General features: G+C 44.5%; 1 protein-coding gene across 1 annotated transcript in view; it reads left to right on the top strand.

The window, feature by feature from the left end:
* The first annotated feature begins 1,189 nt into the window (after positions 1–1,189).
* Positions 1,190–7,607, top strand: part of PLCL2 (phospholipase C like 2) — a 110,599-nt gene continuing 104,181 nt past the window's right edge. The window contains exon 1 of the mRNA XM_035130403.2: positions 1,190–1,234. The gene's annotated coding sequence lies outside the window, so the exon portion shown is untranslated. The remainder of the gene's footprint in view (positions 1,235–7,607) is intronic.

Raw genomic sequence — 7,607 nt, 5'->3', positions numbered from 1 at the left:
CCCAGACAACAGATTCCAGTGTACAATACGAAATGTAGATTTACATTTCCTGTTGTAGAATCAGGGTTAAACCATTTGGGGGTGCTGAATACAGGGAGGGGCAGTTGGTTAGGGTCTCAAAGATTTGCATGTGCAGGCACACACTCAAGTATGTACACACATCCTTCCACCCCACTCCACCCCCCACTGAGACATGCACACACAGCCACACAACTTTGCAGGCCCATGTGCAGTGGGCTGCGGGCCACTGGGATGCAGAAGTAGCAAAAATGACATGACAACAGCTTGAGATCGAAATGACCACAATATTATTGATTACAGATGCAATGAGATGCTCCTTCGTAGCTGCAGCTACTCCTTGGGACAAATGCTAGCTCATCCACCTCCCCGAGCTTCGCACTGGCGGGAAATATAGCGACATTCTGGGATAAAATCAGAAGCCAGGATGACTTTCATAATTCCAGGATGGTCTCTGGAAAATAGGGACACTTGGAGGCAATGGGGAGGAACCTTTGTAAAGCATAGTAAATGTTCAAGCCAGTGCTTTGCACCCCTGCCATTAAAACAAATGGGATGCTTACGGTAGCTTAATCCTGTGTTTGCCTATTTGGAAGTAAATCCCACTGTGTTTAAGTTGGGCCTATTTCCAAACAAGCATGCATAAGGTTGCAGTCTTACAAATGCTCCAGCTTGGCTGGACTGGATGTTGCCTATTAGTATTTAAAAGGTTCCCTCCCCAGATACAAAAGGTCGAGGAGAGAGTGTGCCCAGATCCAATAGAAACCAGGGTACCTGCAACTTTAATAGCCGTGTAGAAAAAGAAATTTCAGCAGGTGAGAGTTTGTCATGCAGTTAAAATAAGCAAAGAAATGTCCGTGGAACATTCAATACAACAATGAAGGTTATATAACAGTAGGCTGGTAATTTTAGGTGTTCCACCGTCTCAAAGTTCTGTGGCTTGGTTGGTGTGTATTTGGAAGCTTAAAGTTTCTGAAACTTATTCATTAGGAGGTGAAACTTTGCCAGGATATCCCCGTTTTCCATCTAAGAAATCAAATAAAAAATTATCACACAGTGTTCGTTATTGCTGGACATGCATGCACAGCCATATCATTTGGTTGCCTAGCAACCTGGGGGTGGGGAGAAGACTGGCAAGAGGAAGAAAGAGAAAGAGAAAGCTTAGCAGAAAACACTCTGAGCAGAAGAAGAAAGGCAGTCTGACATTTCATTTAAGGTAGGTTTGGATTGGTTCTGGCACAGCACAGTGTGGTCCAGGTTATCAATGATAGTTCATAAAGGGGAACCTCACCTGTCTTGCCAAATGGCTAAGGTATCGTAGCAAAGCTTGCTATGTCAAATCCTGTGAGTTTCAAATCTTTCTTATTTAGAAACGGAGGAAAAGGTGAGGGCTTGTTTTTGTGGAAACAAATGTCATTCAGCCTGCAACAACACAATACTTGTCTTCGGTCAAGTCAGTCTGTAAACTGTGAGTTGCTTTTGAAATATAATAGCTTCTGTGTAGAGGAGTGAGGGCATATTTTTCATCGCCACTATTGTTGAGTTGCAGAAATACTTTGTGATCAGAACATGATCTGCTCAGAGGGTAATAGAATGCCCTTTCTGAAAGCAAGAAATAAAATAGTATTACTCTTAGCAGCAGGAAGACAAATTTTTAATACTGTGTTTTGTTTTTGTTTTTAGATTAATTTTTATTAATTTTCACATACAACAATATTCCATACTCTGGTTTCTCTTCAGATCGTATAAATCTTTCACCTTTTAATACTGTGTTTTGATTGTTGCAAGCCACTCTGGGACCTTGCGGGTAAAAGGTTGGCAATAATGTGGCTTAGGGCCCTCGTATTTACGGGACCCCCTCTCCTGGTATGTCATGCAGAGGACCTTAAGGTCCATGAATAACCAGAGTTTAGAGGTCCCGGGCCCTCCACCAGGGCTAGGGTCTTTTCAGTGATGGCTCCGACCTGGTGGAATGCTCTGTCCCATGAGACTAGGGCCCTACAGGATTTAACTTCCATCCCCTGGGTCTGGAAGACAGAGCTATTCCGCCTGGCCTTTAATTTGAACTCAGCCTGATCTTTTATTTCCCTTCTCTTCCCCCCTCCCTTTTATGAAGATTACCCGCTCTGGGACCTCACAGATAATTCTCCCCTGGCCTTCTCGCTGGCCCAAGTAGGTCTAATTTAGCCAGCTAGCCCTGGTGACTATCTAATGTTTATTGGATGGTTTTTCCCCAAATTGATCCTTGAACTTGAATTTTATTGTCATTCTTGCTTTTATACTGTATTTTATGCTGCTTTTATGTTGTATTACAATTAAGTGTTTTAATTTGTTGTTAGCCACCCTGAGCCCAGGTTTTTGAACTGGGAAGGGCAGGGTATAAAAATATTATTATTATTATTTATTATAAACGGTAATAATTATTTTTAAATTATTTTTGTCTTACTTGATGTGTATGTTACAACGTATACCATTATTAGAGCAGCAGGAATAAGAAGAATCATTTTGATAAAATTGGAGGAGTGGTTAGGGTTCATGTTTTTCATGCAAAAGGTTCTGAGCTATGATCAATGGTCTGGCATGCTAAAAGCCAACTTTGTGTTTCTGAGTATAAGATACAAACATGTGATTAATTCATTTTCCATTATTTGTTACTCCTCCATACTTTGAAACATCCTGGCAGAAGTAGGCAGTTATTTTCCTCCACCCTCAAAATGCAATAGGTTTTTCTGTCTGTCTCTGAAAAAAAGCAAGAAGTTTGGGGATATTGAAAAACAACAACTGTTGACACATTATATGACAATAATTTGACTAAGGAAGAACATGCAACTCAAGTGGATTTGAGAAAGAAGTTTTAGTTGTTGAGTGGAATGCCATTTGAACCAGGCTTTCTGATATTTGATAACTACCGGTAGTCATTCATTTAGTCCACAGGCACATTATAGATATTTAGACACTGTTCTAAAATTTTGATTAGTGACTAGGCAGATCTTATTGCACTTTTTGTTCTACAAGCAAAGGGAAATACCAATCTTTCAAGATCCAATAATTAAATTCTATCTATGTCTTCTTCTTGTTGTTGTTGTTACTCTCTCTAAGCACATCTACTTTGATTTTCTTCCATGGTATTACCAATTTGATTTCAGACTATCAGAACAGGAAGTTCCATGTGACAGCCCTTTAGATATTTGAAGCTGGCTATCATAGCTCCTCTCCTGTTACCCAGGCTAAACATACCCAATTCCTTCAACTATTCCTCATAAAGCTTGGTTTCAAGACCCTTTATCATTGCCTTCCTCTGCATACCTCAAAACCAGGCCCGTCTTAGCCATAGAAGCTAGTGGTGCGGGGAACCATGGCGCCGGGCACTGGAGGGTGCTGGAGGGTGCCAGGGAAGAGGTCCTGGGGCCACGGCTCAGTAGGGGATGTGCAGGGGCGGCGGGCGCGGCCAGTGAAACTCCCACCAAGGCCACTTGGGGCGTCCAGTCGCACTCGTCTTCTTCGCCGACTGCTCGCCCGTAGTGCTGGATCGACCGCCAGCCGAAGGTCCTGCGCAGGAACCGCAGCATGGTGCGCCTTCGCCCCAGGGGAGGCGAGTGGGACTCCGGCTCCTACCAGCCCCGCACTGACGCTACTGCACGGACAGAGCTCCCCCAGCCGCGCCGCCAGCTGCCGCCCGCCCGGGGAGCCCGGCAGGCCAGCAGGCAGGCAGTGGTGGGCTCCCTTCCTGCCGCAGACGGCGGCAGCTGCACAAAGCCAGCGGACAGTGGTGATCTGTCGCCGTGGGCGCCGTCGCTCTCGCTCGGCCGGGGCCAAAGAGGGCCGCGCTCGCCCTGCGGAGCCGCTTCCCTCGCCCAGCGTCGCGTGCCTCTCCTAAACGACTCACTGGCCAGCCAAGCTCCTCGTGGCCACTGGGCAGCAGCGAGAGCGCCAGCAGTGGCCCCAACGGCGCCCTCCGCTCCAGGCTAAATTTTGGGAAGGGGGCGTGCCGGAGGGACCTTTGCACCAAGGCGCTGGATGTGGTTAAGACGGGCCTGCTCAAAACCTCCTAATGACAAGAAAGACTGCTGCCAAAATGACACCACCACTTTGGCGGCAAACACCCTTGCTGTGTTGCACGAGGTAGCATTCTGGATGGAGGTATAGCCCCATCATGGTCCTCAGAGTTGTTATCTGTTGTCAGACTCTTCCCTCTGCCAACAGGCAAGCTTTCTGAGGACTGAATTTTTCTAAACAAGAGAAGCCCATCATTTAAGTGCTTGAAGTTGTGTAACTGGTAGAACTTAGTGTCCCTCACCCGACATTTAAGGTACTTTTTCTTCTTCTCCTTAGATCTCTTAAGTTTAGATTACTTGAAAAGACACCGCTCCCCCCCCCCAATTTCTGTTGTGGTTAATAATGAGAATAATTAAAAATGCCATTTAATTTACAGTAATTCTTAAGTGGCATTCTATTTGCATAACAACTAGAACACACTGGATAAACAGTTGCTAGGTAACTGGAAATTCTTCTTCACTCTTCTCCACCATTCCAAAGGAAGCTCCCATGCCCAGAACCTTTCACATCGTACAAGGTAAATACTTTGTCAGGAGGATATGGGAGGAATTGCTGAGGATTCGGCGTAAGACAACAACCCCTGGCTTCACGTTCCATGAACTAGGGAATGTAGCACATTTTGCTCCAATATGCCATCATCAGTACGCTAAGAAATAATCTTAGCTACAGAGCATAGCTTGCTGAGCACCCAGAGTGAATATAGTTTATTTCCTCTCACTCGTAGTGGAGTGGAGCAGAACAGACCGAGAAAGAGCAACTAACAATGGTTTACCCTGATGTGCAGATAAGGCCAATATGATCGATGCTGGAATTTGCCATTTCAGGAGACTGGTCTAGCTAGTCTCGTTCCTATTGTGTGAGTGCCAGACTTCCCATTAGGCAGGAGATCTGGGTTTAGATCCTTGAATGCCTTTTCTAAAGCTTTATTAAAAGCAGCTATTGAGTAGGGCTGTGAATTTATTGAGGATAGCAGCATGGAAAGGGCGTATTTAACCCTTTTCCCTTGTGACATGTTCATGACTGAAGTCCTCTTCCTCCACCCAAGCTGAAGGTATCAACATAACTGATGGTGGGAAAACAGGACACTTTCAGAAGCCTGAACCACTTTTTGTCACCATAATTTTGTTCCCATTGGGAATTCTCAAAACAAGACTAAGTGTTAACCCAGTAACACTTAATAAAAACTGTTATTTTAAGGATGTAGAGCCAGTGACAAATTGAAGTAATTTAAGGGTAGCCAATCTAGTTGCCGCCAGATGTTGTGGACTAGAACTCCCATCCCTGACCATTCACCATGCCGGCTGGGGATGATAGGAGTTGTAGTCCACAACATCTGGAGGGTCCCCATGTAAGCTACTCCTGGTGTAATGCTTCGCTGTATAGAAGGAGGAAAATAGAGTAACCAATCTGATATCTAGGCAGCCAAGTACACTATGGAGAGATGAACTATGTGCCAGATATTGATTTAGGACATTTCTATCCTGCCTTTCCTCTAAAAATAGTGCTCAAGGTGGCTGATAGAAATGAAAATCAACAGTGCAAATACCATCTAAAAAAAGCTGCCCCAAATCAATAAATTAGTAACAGCAGGAGTAAAACCACACAGTGTGAAAAGCTCACAGGTGAACAAGATATTAATGACAAAGTTATCTGGAGAGGGGATTCTAAACACAGCAAATTCCAAACAGTCTCTCTGGAAGGCACCCTACAAATATCTAAGCATCAGGAGGGCCCAGAGAGAGAGGCCTCATTTTGAAGGACTTAATTTATGTTAAGTTTGTTAGGGAGTAGTGCCTTCAGGGATCATGGTCCCAATCCAGTTAGATCTTTAAAGGTTAACATCAGCACTCTGGATTATGCTTGGAAGCAAAGCTGGCAGCTGGTGCTGAACTTTTTTAAGAAGTGGTGACAGAAGATCACCCATATGCCTTTGTGGGTGATTACTCAGCAGAACAAAGTAAATATAGGCAGAAGTGAGATTCTGCTGAATCCTGAGGAAACAGACTGAGGGTGTCTCTTTAGAAGGAGCAATCCTGTGTCAGGTTCTGGGGAATATTAGCAGGCTTGGTCAATCGTGGCTTCTGTTAAAGTAGGGGCGGGGAACCTTGTTGAGCCTCAAGGCCGCATTCCTTCATGGGCAAACTTCCAAGGGCTGCAAGCTAGTGGTAGGTGGAGCAACAGATGTGACTCATACCTTTCTACAGTGGGCTAAATGCCAGCCACACAAAGGCGAAGATTTCTACACCTAGATAGATCTCCATCCTCTGACCAGGTAAGCAAGAAACATAATTGCCGTTTCAGGGACAAATTCCAGCCAGGCAAAAGCACTCAAGCAATATGTGGAGCAGGGCTACTGGTGGATGTGGTCTGGGGTTGAGTCCCTACAGACAGAGAGGCAAAGCTTGAGGGCCTCCACCCAAGGTTTCCTCCCTCTAGCTTTTGACCCATGCAGCTCTGAGAGGAGAGGCAACCTGTGGCCAAAATGTGACTCCTTGGGTCTTCAGCAGTGTTAAACTTCTGGTTAATATGTGTACACACCAGAAGTTGATTGGGGACAAGTGCCACAGAGGCCTTTAATTTCACAACTTGCCATTGTGTGTTCATTGCATTCTGGTGCCCATGTGTTGGATAATCCTGTGGATGTGGTTTACAACAGTATGCAGCAGTAGTGCCTTTCCCTTCCTCCATTTTGTTTTGTTTTGTTGATAACTTACTATTGAAAAGTGTATTGGTTTATACAGATAACATTTCTCAACCCATACTTCCACTTTATCTCTTTTTCTCTCTTTAAATCACTTTTCTCCAACCTGGGGCCATCTACTGTACATGTTCTGGATTACAACTCCCATCATCCCTGACTGTCATCCATACTAGAAGGGGATAATGGGAACTGGAGTCCACAATCTGGAGGACTCCAGCTTGGGGGAAGGTTGCTCTAAAAAGCATTAATTGCTATAAAGTCAATGTTCCAAAGCTAACAATATTATTGGCAGCTAGCTTTCACCATGGGTAGAGCACGTTGAGGAAAACACCATCAAGTGCACATTGTGAGCCACACTTATAGGCATGGTGACGGCAGCAGGCAGTGTAGTAGATTGGATGAGGTCTGTGGAGACCTTTTGAAACAATATTGGTAACTGTGTGAGCTCTTAAAAGTGGCAATCTCTTTGGTTGGGGCATAGCAATCCTACTTCTAACAAAACACAACTAGAGCTCTTTATTGTGCACATACAGTAAGCCTGCAACTTAGGCACATTTAACATTCAGCTTTATGCATTTGGCAAAATAGTAATAAATATATAATATAATAAATAGTATTATTATATATTATATATGCACGATGGAGAACTCTACATAATCAGAGTTACAAATCACCAGGGCAGGAAGTGGGATGGAGCCTCCACAAGTACAAGAGATTCCCTGCTTTAACCTAAGGACAGCTGTAAAGACTGGGACCATGACATGCTGAATAGAGGACTGGGGCTTGTCAGCATGGCTAAATAGGGCTACAGCCTCATATAATTCCAATTAAG

The sequence above is a fragment of the Zootoca vivipara genome, chromosome 12 (genome assembly GCF_963506605.1).
Source record: "Zootoca vivipara chromosome 12, rZooViv1.1, whole genome shotgun sequence".
NCBI lineage: Eukaryota > Metazoa > Chordata > Lepidosauria > Squamata > Lacertidae > Zootoca > Zootoca vivipara.
This window is presented reverse-complemented; position numbering and strand designations above follow the sequence as displayed.